Source organism: Coccinella septempunctata, chromosome 6, assembly GCF_907165205.1.
Source record: "Coccinella septempunctata chromosome 6, icCocSept1.1, whole genome shotgun sequence".
NCBI classification, from domain to species: domain Eukaryota; kingdom Metazoa; phylum Arthropoda; class Insecta; order Coleoptera; family Coccinellidae; genus Coccinella; species Coccinella septempunctata.
In genome coordinates, this window is record NC_058194.1 from 13,990,074 (window position 1) to 14,007,828 (window position 17,755).

The following is a 17,755-nucleotide window of genomic DNA, read 5'->3' on the forward strand; positions in this document are numbered from 1 at the left end:
TCACCCTAAATAAATAGTCCAAAATACTCAAATTGTGCGAATTCAAATAAAGGTAAAATAAATAAAAATTCTATACAAAAAAATAAGGTGAAATATGACGAATTCGCCAGATCTGTTGTTAAGAGGCTTTTTATCTTTACATATGGCAAATATTTCATGTAGAAGCCGTTTAATATATTCTGCTCTTCTATTACCCGCACCCTTTCAAAGTTACATCCATGTAGTGTCCTCCGTATGCTGTGCAAGAGCTGACATATTATTATCTTTCCTTTTAATTGGGTTGAGAGAATTTATCATGTCTTTACGATGTTCTATAATGCGAGTTATCATAGATCTTCCTATTCGGCAGATAAATATTTGGTCGCAATTAAGGCAAGGTATTTGGTAAATCACTGCTGACAACTGGTCTTTCTTACCTATATCAGATTATATGTCCTTCGAAAATTGCAAAGAATTTTCGATGTTCGTAATTTTCCAATTATTTATTCCTTTGAAATTTCCTTGTAAATCTCCAATGAATTTTTTTATTTCTATTTAAATTCGCATAATTTATGTATTTCGGAGAATTTATGCAGGGTCATACCAAGATTATGAGCATTGTGTACCTCTTATTTCAGGTAACTGATTTCTGTCATCTTCAGATCTTAAACCCATGGAAGCACTCAACTTATATTGAAAAAATGGTCAGCATAATCACACATCACGAATTATAACTCTAATTGGAATATGGGACCCGCCAAATTCTGAACATACTGTATTGGAAAAAGAGTGCTATAGTATATTTGAGCGCAATTTGCGTTGCTGTCTAGTTACAACGTGAATCCTGCACTGGCGATGCTTGGTATTATGAGAAATGAATGGAATAGGTACTTGTGTCGTGTACTGAAAAGGATAATGATAGGGTTACGCAAAAAAGTACCTATAGTCTCAGTGGCATCAATTTAAACCCACTCTTATTTTTTCTTCTCGTTGTTATTGACCATTGGATGTCAGAAATTATTAGTGTGTGGTAGGACCGCTGGAAGAGTCTACTTTGGTTATTCGCATAAGTTCCACAAATAGCAGTGTAGAAAATTTTTTTTGCTGGTTCTCAACATATCAACACTAAAAATTCCAGAGCTTTTGGTGAGACTAATTTCGTCTTTCGTATCATTCTCCTTAGCGGTTCCAAAAACATCATAAACATCATTACTGCATGGTTATGAACTTGATCACAAATTTATTTCACTCAGTGATTATTTAAGTAGCAACGAGGCCCAGAATAAGGCTGATTAAAAAAGTATTGGTGATTGTAATTGCCAGCTCTATTGTTGAAAATCCTGTGGAATATATTAATTTTCTGATGCATTATCATCAGGGATATAACAATGTATCCATGATTGCTATCAGATGATATTGGAAACTGGGGATGTGGATTTTCCGAATATTAATTCTGCTTGACATATTTCAAAACCAGTTTCGTACCAATATGTAGGTGAAAATTACCCTAAAATGAGACCATCATAATGAAGTTCGACATGAACTCGGATAGTTACTATTCGAATATGCAGGGTGATTCATAACTATTAGGACCTAGGCTAAGGCTAGTCGGACCAAAATATAGTAATAGGAATAAATATGCCTCCTTAAAATATTTCCGTTGGAAAAGATACTGAAAAGTTCAAGAACAATAAAGTTCTTGAACTTTATCGTTTCATAACAGAACTAAATCTATGAAAACAAAAATTCATCTATTAGTGTAATTTTTCTGATTGTCTTAATCATACTTTTCTCAATTGAAATTTCATTTGAAATCATGTTCCGAGACAATAAATTCTTGTTTGGTTTCTTCTCGATATATAATCGTGTTAAAATTTCATCGAAAAAGGTAGCAATTGATTTGATCATCAGGAATTATTCAGGTTGCCTTCGATATAGGTATGACAAAATATAAAGTTACACAATGAAATGATTTAATGATTGCAAAATGAAAACAAAAATTATTAGCAAAAAACGACAGAAAAATTCAACCTGCGAATCTTTCAATTTTTAGATTTTTAATTGATATTGCACTTGAATAGACATAAAGAAGTGTTGATCAGCACAAATTGATAAATTAAAAAACATATTATGATTTCAATAGGATCGCACAAATTCGTAACTGTGTGTAGGATACTACACTAGGATAAGGATGAAACATAAGGAGCAGATTTTCTAAAAATCAATAAGTGGCCGGAGGAACTCCAACAAATTTCCTCAATTTCAGTTCAACACATTCTTATTTGAATTGAACATACATGAATATTCGGCTGAAGAATGCCTCTCGTGAAATAAAATTCTGTAATAGGAAGACTGATACCGCTTCATGAATTCATATAATAGAAATATAAATTTCCTACAGTGAAAATGTTCTCTGGTCAATTTTTACACGGAATATTTTATCGAATGTGATAATTTCATGAAAATGTGTATTTTGCTTGAAAACGACAAGAATATCGAGATCTGGTAACGGTCAAGTAAGCTACTTTTGATCTTTCAGACCCCCGCAAGAGTTTGGTCTATCCAGAAGGTACTGTATGCGTGACATGGTAAAATCGGGTCTATGAGAGAATAGCTCCATTTTTATGAAAGTAGGCCTGCGGCTTTCGCTATCCTCACCAGAGGAACATTCACTTATCCCAGATATCTCAGATATCAAAAGGATCAAGCTCTGATGGTACCAAAGCCAAAGGTTCAAGACAGGCAGTCATCTATTGGACTTAGAATGTGAAGCATTGGAACGTTTATATTCACCCTAGTAAAGATCTTACCACATCGTTTTTGTCCAGGAGAACAAAAATGTTCCACGTACAACCACTTCCGTTGTCCAAGTTGTCCGAGGGACTCGATTAAAACTTTGGGCCGTTTATCTCATCCCTCCGGTAAAATAAAAATGAAATAGTATCTGACACACTATAATTCATTGTAATATGTTCAGTACCTACTTACGTATTTGTGCTATTGGTCCGATGGATAGGCAATAAAACCACCCACACTCTTCAACAGTACTCGACCGACTAGTCTCTCTGCCTACCAGAAATTTCAGCTTGTTTTTATATCTATAGTAATATTTTATAACTAATTTATGGTTGTCCGGTGGACCTACACTGCCTCGAAAATTGGAGAGACAAAATTGAACCGCAAGAAATTAATAACCAGTTCCATGCAAATATAAGAAATCGATATGTTTTATTGATGACACTTATCCATAGAAATTTTTACAGGTATAAATATCAATTCAGCAACAGTATCATTTCCGTGATACAAAGTTTTATCGTACACCGTAGCACGGAAACAACTATTAAAGGATGAATCAATGGTAAACAAAATGAAATGTTTTGTGATAAAATGTTAGAGAGTATTGATAGGAACATAAAATAACGTAATACAAATAAAACTCATTGATTTTATATAAACTCATATTATCTATTAGGGACTCTGAACGTCTTGTGCAACATCATACAACATAAAATTTGATCCACCCAGGTATAATTCTGAAAGCTGTGCTGTCTCATGTTTTTCATTCAGCAGAGACAAACCTATAATTTATCAAAATATACAAAAACCACTACTTGCGAACAACGCTTTGTAAAGATAAGAATGTATAATGGAAAACATAATTTGAATCTGAATTATGTCTGCAGTCGATCTGTTTTCAGCATTCATTCAGTACAAAAACAGAAGCAAAATATCTTGGTATTCATCTAGACCAACGCCTCACTTGGAAATCACACATCCTAGCCAAAAAAACACAAATAAACATGAAAATCAGACAAATGTATTGGCTCATAGGAAGAAAATCCAAATTATCACTTCAGAATAAGATACTGGTCTACAAGGCGATAATTAAACCGATCTGGACATATGGAATACAATTTTGGGGATGTGCTAAAAGATCCAATATTCAAATAATACAGAGACTCCAATCCAAAATACTACGCTCGATAACAGATGCGCCGTGGTATGTATCTAACTACATTATCCATAACGATCTAATGATACCATTTATCGATGACGAAATCAAAAAACGCGCAGCAAAGTACCATCAGAACCTTGAAGGACATGAAAACATCCTCATAGACCAACTGGCACGAGATCCCTACAACATAAGAAGACTACAAAGAACTTGGCCAACTGACTTTAGTTAAAGTTTTGTACAGGAGTATCAATATTGTTTGATAACTTCTTCATGTCAATTAATAGTTCAACATATTTACTCAATACTTAAGAATAGTAGATTGTAAATTTCGATAAAGAGTTATAAAAAAAAAAAAAAAAAATTCAGTACAAAGAAATCCAATATTGAATAGGTAACAACTTCACTTGAATCTTCCTTCGGAAACTAAAACAATTGATCCGGAAGATTCCAATTGAAGCTTAAATAAATTTCAATACTCGAATTTCTTTCATCAACAACATTGAAAGGGCCAAACTCACTATTCGTTCTGTATCTCATAACGAAATCTGAGGGGCCCGAAAACTGAGGATTCGAATCTATTCAAACCAAGTTTATTCAAACAGTTTTGAAGAAACTTGACATTAAAATTTGAGTTCCCTCTTGGTGAAGGAGTTGATTTTCATTCCACGAGGAAGTTGATGTTTTGAGTGAATCTCTTCATTTAATAGTATAATTTACCGCTTTCTCGGGGAGTGGAGTTCCCAAATACTCAGAGACTGAGCAATTGAAGATTAGATTCTATCAATTATAGAAAATACTCTCCCTGATATTAATCGCATAATTACAAAAAAAAAATGGTTCCGAATGATAGAAGCAAATACTGACCACAATTCAAACGTTGATGCCAGTCTAAGAATTAGAAAAATTTGGTGTTTTCAGGCGGTAATTACGCTAATGCGTAAAGCCCGAAAAATAGGTCCTGCTTCATTACCGCTTTGTGAGCCGGAGCGGAATATTGTTGAAAGGTCCAATTGATGTAGGCGAAGTGCAGTTGAGCCCACATAAGAGCCAAGGCCTTGAGAATGTCGCAGCAGTTCCTTCTTGCTTCCCATGACCCATTGATCCACTGAAACTGATTGCCAAAGATTAAAGAGTTAGGAAGATAGGAAACGCCCTTATATCTCTAGTTCTAAAATCCGACTACATTTTGGTATATGTTTCATACAATTGACAATGAGATGACGCTGAAAACGTACTTCCAATGTGTTTTTACAGTAATTGAAGAGCATGTAGTTCTGAATCTTTTCTTGCGATTGGAATATCGACTCACTCGAGACCAGTAAAAAACATCCTGAGCGACAAAACAAAAGTAGGTCTGAGTTTTGTGATCAGGATGTGTCTTTCATCTAAACATTGTTTTGAATCAATTAATATTAACACTCTATTAAATCTGCTCTATTTTTAATATGAAATTAAAAAAAATTGACAGAATTGAAGATTATGCAGTGTGTATTCAAATCTGAGGCGTTTTTTCAACGGAAAGTACAACTGATGAAAATAATTTTGTTGAAATTCTAGGGATTTTAGCTCAGCCATCTGGAATATTTTATAGGGACAATTTTCATGTAAAATGACTTATAGCTCATAGGTATTGATGACTTTTACCTTCTGTCAAAGAAATACCTCATCTTTGTATTAAAAAAATACAGCTTTGAATATAGGAAACAAAACTACATGGTGAACTCTTATATATGAAAAGTGTTATTTCCATACAATTACATTGTTTTGAATTATAATGAAATTAGTTAGAATTTGTATAATTTTTATCAGAAGTGAACATGAACAAATATCCAACATACCAATATATTTCAAGAATTTCTTCTCATATTGGTTACAGAATTTTCAGAACCACAATTAAAAAAAGCCTTGGAAGGGTGTACAAGTCCAGCAATTCAGTGAAGACATGTAAGAATAACAACAAGTCAACAGTGTCAACTCTATAAATGCAAATAACTTCATGTATAAATACACTCTCAATTCATCAATGAATTGTAAAAACCATTTATTGCTGGATTTATTTTTGGATATTACTGATCACCAATGTTGACGTAGATTCTCGTACATTTTGCTTGTCCGCGACATTTTGATTTGGTCCTGCTAAAAGTGGCAATTTTGAAGCTATCGATCTCAATTTCGGCAAGATTATGCAGATTCATGACGCTTAGAAGCCTATCGATTTTGGTAGAAATAAAAAAAATAGTTTTTTAGTTGTTTAGTGGGCAACACTTCGATTTATTTCAAATCATTTATCGAATTTCGGGTCTCATTTTGGAAACTTTTTGCTCGTCTGATATAAGTATTTCTCAACGAACATCATTTCATCATACGGAAAACAAAATGTCTCCTAGCAAAAAATTCTCGATGCAGCTACAATTTACACAAAAGTGATAATTTTGGAGTTTATGCTCGACGAAAAATGCAACATTCTTCTATTAAACTTGTTCATTTCAGAAGGGGTAGATTTCCTTCATTTAAATCACATCATGGTGCGCCACTTGGTTTCAATTTTTTTAACCACAATTAATAGTTTCTTGTTCCCACTAAGAAACGTAAGAAATTTTTGGTATTTTAATGAGAGATTTCATGAATTCTTGAAGCAAGGTGCTTCTAGCGCTTTTATATCCTCTGGGTCGAAACCAGTCTATTGAATCTAGTGATGTTCTTCGATCCACTGTTTATCTTGATTTAATCCATGAGCTTTGAAACTTTTTGAAACTCTATTCATGTTAAACTTCTGCTTGGTCAGTTTCCGAACTGATTCACGGTTGATTCCGAACCCACAGGTTATTTTCTCTACAAGGGGACCTTGCTAGACGAATATTGACAGTGTGTTTTCTTCCACTTCCAGGACGACGACCATAATAGACAAGCTCCTTTAAATGGCAAACTGCATGGAACACAATTTGTCGGGGCACATTAAGCAAACTAAAAGCGTTTCGTGACAGAACAATTCAAAATTGCGAGCAAAATTGTAATACGTTTGTTGGGTATTTTGAACCACTGCAAAATGAAGTGATTTCTGACTGACAATAAATACAAGGATGTGTACATGATCCATAATTTTGTTTCTCTAAAAGCTATTTGAGACAGTGCTTTGGATTGTGCACCGCCACCTTGTTCCGACGAGCTGTAGACAAAGTTCAGATAGCGTTGAAAATTGCCAACGTCCGAGGAGGACAGGGCACCTCAAGAAAAAAAAAAGCTATCTACTTGACTTTATTACGAAGATAGGTCCGACAATGAGCGTCAAATAAAAATTTCTTCATGTGTATACAGAATGTCCTGAATGAAATAAACGCATAGGTTCACTTCTGTTGAATGGCAACCCTATATTTCAGTTGAATTTTTGGATTCGCTATTTAATTGTCGAATTATGGGTATAAAGCGCCCCGGTGCCATAGACGTCAACAGACTTACACAAAAATTAATAACTTCAGAACTCTTTTAAAAAATTTTTTTTAAATGCAACACCCAGTATTTCAATGCAGTATTGTACGACATTTTTGAGAGCTTTCCGACAATATAGAGTTTGCTGGAGCTACTTCATGAATTGTTCGAAATATAAAGCAACATCTGAAATAAGAATGGTTTTTGAGTCTAGTAGACAGATATCGTTAAATCTGAGACATCCACAAAATGACGTTTTTTTTCTCATGCTTCACTATTAATCATTCATTGTCATTGTCATGTCATTGCCGTAACCCGTTACCGGGAATAAATCTACAAAAAGAGGAAAAAAAAAATGCGAACAGACTTGGGGCTAGTTGCGACTGTGTGCCCTCCTGTGACTAAAGAGACCCAACCGTGACCTGCAGATCCTTGCACACTCAGGGCATGGATAGTCACCAACCAGATCTGGCCGCCGCTGTATCCTTCTCGATTCTCCATTATAACTGTGTACCAAAGACCTCCACTGTGACCTGTCTAACGCTAGTTGTTCCCAGTTATGATTGGAATTTACTAATTTTAGGGATTGATGATGTAGTGTATCCTTAAACCGCTTATACTGGCCTCCTGGTTTCCGGGCTCCCTCAGTGAATTCGCCATATAGAGCCATTTTGGGGAGTCTTGTGTCTTGCATCCTCAGAATGTGGCCGCTCCATCTGAGTCGGGCCCTCGTTACTTGAGTCTCAATTGTTGTACAACTTGCGCGTTGCAAGACCTCTGCATTTGAAACTTTGTGGAACCATCTGATGTGCATTATCTGTCTTAGATGACGTTGTTGCGCATGTTCAAGTTGTTTAATATGTCGGCTGTAGGGCGTCCAGCTTTCGCCTCCGTAAAGAAGCGTAGGGAGGACCACTGCTTTGTAAACAGCTGTCTTGGTCTTCAGACTGAGGTACATTATTAATCACTGCTCCATGTGAAGTACACGTCTTCTTTTGTTTCTATTAAAACGTCAAAAATATTGTCTACTCATAATTTTGTAGATTTATCGAATTTTGCGACAGCGGCCTACTAGATTCCTAAAAAACCATCCACATTTTTCATTTTGCAATATACAGGGTGAGCCTTTGACTCGTACAAATAATTTGACAGTAGATTCTTGGGTTCAAAAGAAACACTTTTTTCTTATACCATATTTTCCGATTACGCCCTGATAAAAAGATATAGCCATTTTAAGTTTTCATAATGAGCTGCGCCAACAAAATTTACTTCATCTTTTGAGAAAAATTCAATGCAGTCAAAGTTCCCAATTTTTCGAATTTCACAGATAATTTTTATTCATGGACATCAAATTACTCGAAAATGGCGCATTGTACAATGAAATAGATACTTTTATTTCACAAAACGTTCAAATATTCATTAGATAGCGTCTAACTTAGTTTCAAGAGTTGGATTCTTTTGATATTTTTTTTTGCTACGTAATGGTCATAATGAAAAAACTTAAAGACGTGGTTGTCATCTTGTGTTCGAAAAAGATTCATAAATTACCTAAATGAAAAACTATATTCCGAAATAAAAAAAAAATTTCATTAGATTTTTTTTTTTTTTTTTTTTTTTTTTTGTGTAGCAGGGGAAAAATCTGCAAGACAGACGAACCACCCTCATCTCCTGAGGGGGAACAGTGTGGGGTTTCTCACTCTCCTGAGCTCGAGACCCACTAAAAACCCTACTGCTTCTTGAATTTTGGTTCCGGGCATTTGCCTATAAACCGTTCATCTCTTGGTCGGTTTTCTTCTCGCACACTATCGTGCTGGGATTTATGTGTTTATCCTCTATTGGATTAACACTTTATTGAATTTTTCAATAAGTTGTTATTTTAATCTCTTTTTAATTGATCTCTTGGTCTCCTTCGGTAAATTCGCATTCTCCTTTTGTCTTCCTCTGGGTCGTAGTCCACTAGTCTCCTGAGTTCTTGATTCGGATGGTTTTTCGCTGTTTCGAATAATTTCTCTGCTTTTCTGTTCATGAATTCCGTTATGGTTTCCCATTTCAGGTCCTTATAAATCTGTCTATTCCTGACAAACCAAGGTGCATCTATTGCACATCGTAGCAGCTTGTTTTCAGTGGCCTGAATTCTTTTGATATGGCTCTTTGCCGCGAAACCCCAGGCAACTGATCCATAAGTCAGTTGAGGCCTAGCAACGGCTTTGATTATCTTCAATTTTGTCTCTTTCGACATGTGGCTTCTTCTTCCTATCAGAGGATAGAGTCTATTCATCGCTGCTTTCGTTTTGTCGATTGCTTGTTTGATATGACTTTTCCAAGTAAGTCCTTTGTCAAGTGTTATTCCTAAATATTTGGCTTCATTTTTCCAGTCGATTTCTTCGCCGTCAACATCCAGTTTCGTTGTGGGTCGCAGTCTTCTCTTCTGTAGTAATATTGCTTGGCTCTTTTGTCCATTGAGCTTGATTTTCCACTTTATGCACCAGTCATTTGTTTCGTCAATCGACTCTTGTAGAACTCGTTCTATTATTTCAGGATTTCGGTGTCGAGTTGCTATGCCTGTGTCGTCAGCATATAACGTTAGCATGGTTCTTGGATTTTTCGGAATATCGTGGATGTATATGTTGTACAGAAGTGGCCCAAGTACTGATCCTTGGGGTACCCCAGCCTCTATATCTCTTGTTGAGGAGCATTCTCCTCCCACTTTCACGTAAAATCTTCTATTTTTGAGATAATTCCGTATCAACTTGCATATTTTGATCGAATATCCAGCACATCTCATCTTATATATTAATCCTTCATGCCATACTCTGTCGAATGCTCTGGCGACGTCTAGTAAAACAAGACCTGTAGCTTGTTTATTTTGGAATCCCTCTGTTATGTACTCTGTGAGCCTTAATAATTGTTGTTCTGTTGAATGCTCTCTTCTGAATCCGAACTGTTCTGGTGGAATTAGTTTCAGATTTTCGGTTTCCTCATTTAGCCTCGTGGCGATAATTCTTTCTACTACTTTTCCTAAAGCCGACAGTAGACTTATCGGTCTGTAGTTTTGTGGAAACTTCTTCTCTTTGAATGGTTTATTGAATACTATGACTTCTGCTGTTTTCCATTTTTCTGGGTAGTGTTCTGTCCTCATAATTCCATTCGCGATATTAGTTAGAGCGGCTATACCTTTTCTAGGTAATTTCTTTAACATAACATTCGTTATTTTATCGCTTCCGGGAGCTTTCCTCTTCTTCAAACTTCTAATTATTTCCCTGATTTCATTTGGCGATGTTGGCTTGTCTATTTCAGCAGTCGCTGGTAATTCATCCATTTCTTCATCATTTTCTTCAACCAGTTCTTCCAAATCTTCATTTTCATCGTCTATCCTGTAATTTATTCTCGATTCTCGTTCGATCGAGTCCGCCAATGCATCTGCCTTATCAGTATTGGTATAAGCCATTCCCCTTTCTCCGTGTAGGGGTGGAATTTTAGTCTTTTCTCCTCGTAGGCTTTTTTGCATTCTCCATGCAGAATGATCGATTGTATTCAGTTCTTGAACCCTTTTGTTCCATCTGCTTGTTCTTAGATCTTTCAGGGCATTTTTCAGAACTTGGCTATGTCGGTTGAGGTTCCTTCTATTTAGATCATTTTTGTTCATCCTATATATTCTTCTGAGTCTTCGATTTTCTTGTATAAGATCTTTTACTTCTTTAGGCGTATCGCCATGCGGATGACTTGGAGCTGGTCTCTTCACTCTTCTCGTGCTTTTTTCGTAAGCTTTCAATATAATCTCTTCCAGTTTATCAACCGCACATTCCAGATCGTCTGGAGTGTTTATTGTTGGAATTTCTGTTATTTCCGATTGTATTAAATGGCTGTATTTAGTCCAATTGGTATATTCTCTCATTTCCAGCAGTTTTTCTCTTGGTTCTTCTCCAATTGTCAATTCCACGGGATTGTGGTTTGAGGTTCCATCTTCCAAAGTTTCAATCGAGAATTCTTGAGTTATATTTTTCAATATCGCGATATCTATTACATCTGGTATTCCTCTTCCAAAAGCAAGATATGTCGGTAGCTCTGGTCCAATAACTATGGCATTTTGTTTTTCGGCGAAATCCTTGAGTTTTTTGCCATTTCTATTCTCTGTTATGCTATTCCATAATGGGGATTTACAGTTGAAATCTCCGATGGAGATTTTCGGGTTTGATCCTTCGAACATGTTTATCTCTTCTTCCAATAGATTGTTTTGTGGTGGCTTATACGCCGAGGTTATTTCGACTCTTTGCCGATTTAATTCGGCAACAATCGTCACTTTTTCTGTTTTTCCTTGTGTTTCGTCGGATCTACTTTTAAAGTAGTGTTTCAGATCTGTTCTCACCAATATTGCTACTCCTCCTCCGGTGTTTGTAATTCTGTCACATCTATATGTTTCATAATTCATGAAATTCAGTCTTCTGTTCCGGTTTATTCTTGTTTCCTGTAGGGCTATAATATCAGGTTGTCTTTCTGATATTATTTGTTCTATCTCGGCTTTCCGAGTGTTGATCCCGTTTATGTTCCACGAGATTATCTTGAGGGATTTCTTCCTAATATCCGTAAGGTCCATTAATTCAGTTTACTGAATAATGTTTGGAGTTTTTTCTCCATTTCCCTCTCAATTTTCAACATTATCTTGTTGAAAATTTTTTCCGTGAAGATATCTAAATCATCGGCTGATTCAGATATCTTTTTCTTCTCCTGTTGACTGTTCACAGCTTGTTTCATTGTAAGCTTTTTCTGTCCTTCTTTTTTCTGGACGGGTTTTGGAGTCTCCCTCTTCTTTTCCGGCTCTGTAGGTTGGATCTTCGCTACTTCCTGAATTTTTTGTTCAGAAGTTGTTGTTTTTGTTACCTTCTTTTTCTGTTCAACTGATTTTCGGGAATTTTTCTTTCTGGTCACCAACTTGAACTCGCTACATCCTTTGTAGCAAGCTGGATGGCCCTCTTCTCCACATAAGACGCATGTGGCATTCCTCTCTTCACCTTTTCTGGTGAGTGTGCAGTCATTGCTGCTGTGGCTTCCTGAGCACTTCACGCATCTCCACGGGAAGGAGCATTTGTTTTGTGCATGCCCGTACCTTTGGCACCTAAAGCACTGGCTTGGACTTTCAGGCCTCTTTTTATGCACAACCACAATACAGAGGTTGTAGAGTCGCTTCACTTCGAATATTTCCTTTTTCTGGGTTTTAACCAGGTAGAGAGGTATTTGTTTCTTTGTCTTGTTCGATGTCATTCTGGACACCTCAGCGTCTGTTATTCCCTGGAATATCAGGTCGTCCTTAATCAACGCAAGATCAGCGTCGATTGGTAAATGCCTAATAACGGCATATATCTTCTTCTCCTCCTCCATTTGGTAGGTAAAAAATTCTTTACCATGCTGCTCGAAGAATGTAGTGATTTTTCTAAAATCATCTACGGTTGACGCGATGATTTTTATACCGTCTTTAACTGTAGTTGCACGGTTGTAATTTATCCTTTTTGTGTAGAGAGCTTTAGATATCTCTACCCAATCTGAGGTGCCCATCATCGTGATGGGTGGAATTTTATCTCTTTTAGGCACTTCCGTTGCCTTCTTGACAGTCTCCTCATCAGAAGAGGAGCTTTCTTTTCGCGCGCGTTTAGTTGGGGGCGCGTTTGGGGCCTTCGCGACCTGCGTTGAATCATTTTTCCTTGTTTCGGGTTGTGAAACAATTCCATTAAGGGAATTATTTTTGGAACCCGCTACCGGATTTCATTCGATAAAACAAAGATTCACCCTATATGTATTTTCAAATTTCACGAATTAGACCCCTCAAATCATGTATCACCAAAAAGCTGCTAAGAAAATGTCTTTCAATGTTGCAACAAAATACTGGGTGTTGCATTTCAAAAAGTAGAGTAATTGCAATTTACAATTCGTTATATGAAAGTAAGTTAAAAACTAAGCCGAATAAGCTCAGGAAACAGAGCTACGTTTCATGAAAAAATAGGAACCATGGGTGTATTTTATTTTGGGGGCCTATTGTCCGTGAAAAAAGTCATGGACTATATATACACCCCAGTGACCCAGTATATTAGTATTAAGTAGTGCAGAATATTAAATTGCTTAAACAGAGGGGGCAGTTGAGCCTCAATTTTTTTACTTTTTCATATTATTTCTTCTCAATTAAAATAGGAAATCCATCACTAACAGTTTTCATTCTTTATGTTTCATTATTGATTCATAAATTATCTGTACCTGTGTTTTTGCACCCCTTGAATATAAATCCTTATTATTATTCTGCTACCCAAGAATAAATTTGTTATATTATGTATAATATGAGTTTCAATCTAGGACGAACAGTTTTGAAAAATGTTATGAATGGTTTTCCAGTAATTTGCTGAAGCACATTTGTGCATACCGAACGTAGAAATTTCATTGATTCGTTTTTGGATTCACAAGTGAAACCGTAAACTAAGGAAACACCAAATATGTTAATATTCCTATGTGCATGCATTGAATATTTTTATAATTGAAAAAATTTAATCATAATTATTCGAAGTATACTCTATAGATTGAACAATCATAATTATTTGTACATTTAATATTATTCTATCATGAAAGCCTACAGAAAGGATAGCTCTACTCTATTTTCATTCAATCTTCTACTAAATTAATAACCTTCCTTATAATAATGAGACGTAAACAACATTTCAATATTGGGAAATTTGACTGAAATATTCATAACTCGGTATGTATTAGTATTAGATCAATCAATATATGGAACTCCTCAGAATGAAACTCAATGTTGGGGTTATAATCAACAACAGCTGATTTCCCTATTGCGTGTCGCCGATGTCTTTCATATAATGATTACTATTCATCGCTTTCAAAATCATTCGACAAATTTGTCGATGTTATCTTAGTATCCATTTGGTTTGCTTTTGAGCTTCGGCTATAACATTTCTCCAATTTTCTAGGAGGAAATCTCATCTTGTGATAATGCAGAATAATTCTCCTAGAAGACATATAAGAAAACACGCACAGTATAAACGGATTTATCGGAACAATTGTTGATATCTACATGTATCATCAATATAAATTGGTCAATCGATCGAAATTCAGAAAAATCCAACCCTAAGAAGAAAACAAAAAATGAAGAATGACCACATCTTAGTTCTCAGAAACACGTCTAGACGTACTTCTTATAAAATGGCCGATTTCCTAGGCAACTTGTACCTTATGTCGAAGAAGAGTCTTTGGAGGATGTGTGGTTCAAGGAGTGATTTTCTTTCCTTATCCCAGACGTTTTTTTTTGTGTGACAGTTTGGGAGGAAATAAATGGAGGGAATAAATCGATTCGATTATCTTCAACATAACAAAAAGTACTTTTGGCAGCATGTGGTCGTGTATTATCTCGTTGGAATAGTATGTTGTAAAGCGTCCGAATATGAAGCAGAATATTTAGTTCCAGCTCGCCCTGGAAGTATTGCAAGGCAAGCGTGTTATCTTTGATGAGTAACCTTCTTCCATAAGAAATAGCCGTACAATAATTCCTACACTGCGGTACACATGAAATTCCACACAAAAATTGAGAATCTCGTCTTTCACCATACCTGCCTTCACAGCTATTATGTTTGTCCAAACAGAATATATGGATTTATCGTTGAGGATAATGACAGTCGTTCATATCGTTGCCCATAAAGGAAGATGTAGGACAAACTGAGGACGTTGCGAAATCTTCTGATTTTACGATAAACACTTCACATTGGAATTGGCTTGCCATGTTTTACAAACCATTGGAATGTTATTAAACTTGTGAACGTGAAGTGGTAGAGTTTTTTTTGGTGAAGCAGGAAGAAAATCTGCAAGTCAGACGAACCACCCTCTCCTGAGGAAAAACAAGTGTGGGGATTCTCACTCTCCTGAGCTCGAGACTCACTAAAAATCAATCATTTGAAAAAAAAAAAATCAAGTTTTTGTTCTTATTTTAATCCCTTTTCAATTGATCTCTTGGTCTCCTTCGGTAAATTCGCATTCTCCTTTTGTCTTCCTCTGGCTCGTAGTCTACTAGTCACCCCAGTTCTTGATTCGGATGGTTTTTGGCTGTTTCGAATAATTTCCCGGCTTTTCTGTTCATGAGTTCTGTTATGGTTTCCATTTTAGGTCCCTAATAATCTGTCTATTCCTGACAAACCAAGGTGCACCTATTTCACATCGTAGCAGCTTGTTTTCAGTGGTCTGAATTCTATTGATATGGCTCTTTTCCGAGAAAGCCCAGACAACTGATCCATAAATCAATTGAGGCCTAGCAACTGCTTTAATAATCTTCAATTTTGTCTCTTTCGACATGTGGCTTCCTCCTATCAGAGGGTAGAGTCTATTCATCGCTGCTTTCATTTTGTCGATTGCTTGTTTGATATGACTTTTCCAAGTAAGTCCTTTGTCAAGCGTTATTCCTAAATATTTGGCTTCATTTTTCCAATCGTAGAGCCAAAAGCCTAAGACAGCGACCTTGAAGTGAGGTCATTCTTCTGACAGCTCCCCTACCTCTTTATGTACGGCCTTCTTTATCCATATCCAACAGCAATCACACTTATGTTCATTCTAGTGACTATTTCTTTCTGTACAAACCAGCCACTCGTGAGCACCAAATTCGCCCACTGGCTGAGCTGTTGAAATTTTTCTCGTCTTCCCACAAAAAACAAAATGAAGCAAAACCCATTTTACAATTGTAGCTGGAAAACAGAATCAAGGCGTACTTACTTTTTAGTGAGATAACAGACGATAATAAACAAAAACCACTCTGTAGATATCGTTGAAAAACACAACTCAAACATATATATTCCTAGAAATTAGTTGTAATGAATACATCAATACTAGCTGCTCTGTTTCTATGTCACGTAGTATATACTTAATTGATTTATAATTCAGATAATCAATTGTTATGAAATATTCTGCACGAAATATTATTTATGGCCGAATATTCGCATTGAGCTTTTGCATTTGCAATATACATTATTGAAATGATATAAATGAGTATTGTGAAGAAAACCAACCCAAGAGGAAAACAAATATTATTGGTAAAATTTTTATTTAATATTATCTGATATACGCATGTATAAAACCATTGAGTATTTAAACTCAATGATAAAACTGAACCAGAACTCATAAGCAATTGATGAAGAAATGAGAACCTTATTTATTAGGAAACACGTAGTAAAGATTTTCATTCGTCAAAAAAAAATGACTACAAATAATGACAATGTAGGTACCTAATCATTTGTACGATGGGCTAATTTTTTTGAAGCTTCTATAATGCACCACGGATATTATATGAAACATTTTTAATTTCCTTAGACGAGTGTCCTGAAGAGGGATTCGAAATAATTATGATGATTATTATAATTAGATATATTTTACATATTTGGTTGGGCACTCGAATATACACGATTCTTGTTTTTTGTTAATCGATCTCCTTTATGAGGTATTAAATATACTTTGAGGCTCATTCTTAAGGATTCCATTACTACCCAGAACAAGAAATATTTTTTCAACTATTTGTCAAAAATTTCACAGTCTGTAAGTAGTGGTAATGGAGAGGTCATGTGGCAATTGGATTCGATCCATTTTACTGCCCAGAAAAAAAAACATGAGCGATTCTCAACAGTTATTTTGACCTCGTTGGATCCAACTAGCTGAGGAGAGATAAGAAAACGTAAAAAATCTTTGTAGAGTTCGCTTCAGGCGAGATGGGATGAAAGAGGGTAAACTTTGTCCATCAGTTTTCCTGTTAGGTTCTGAGTAATAAAATCGTCTGGGGTTAGTAACTAAGTTTGTGTTCCATGGCTAATAGTTTCTTGAGATTCACATTACTTCAGAGCACGGAAATTCACTGGAACTTCGCTGTTATTTATATGGAACAGAAAACGATTTCATCTTGGTTGCCATATTGTGAGACGCCACGGACCTCTAGAAATAATCAGCATGCAGAATGCTAGAATTGTTAATAATTATTGCCGGGGGTCTTTTGATCTGCTGTCAGTTAGGAGGTATGCTCTTTTAGAAAGGTTGTCGAAGATAATTTCAGGTCTACTTGTTCAGCTATCGATGGGATAAAAAGTTAGTTCTCAAAACTTTCTTTGTGGACTTATGTTGACGCTGCTTTTGGGTGTTCTCACGTTTTAGCGTTCTTGTTCATAAATGAATGAATAAATAAATGAAAAGCTACCATTTTTGTTGATTGAGTTCAACAAATTTGCTGTTTAGAATATCAACATCTGACATCTCTGAATCAAATGGGTTATTTCAGAAGGATGTAGAGTGAAGTGACCATGGTTTCGAACATAACATATCTTTGCTGTATTTACAGCTCTTTCGTTTCTGTTGATTGAAAAGTTTGTTGGA

At 35.8% G+C, this 17,755-nt stretch overlaps 1 protein-coding gene across 1 annotated transcript in view; it reads left to right on the forward strand.

Annotated features, from left to right (window-relative positions):
- Positions 1-17,755, forward strand: part of LOC123314905 (lachesin-like) — a 488,081-nt gene that overhangs the window by 1,155 nt on the left and 469,171 nt on the right. The gene's annotated exons all lie outside the window — the stretch shown is intronic.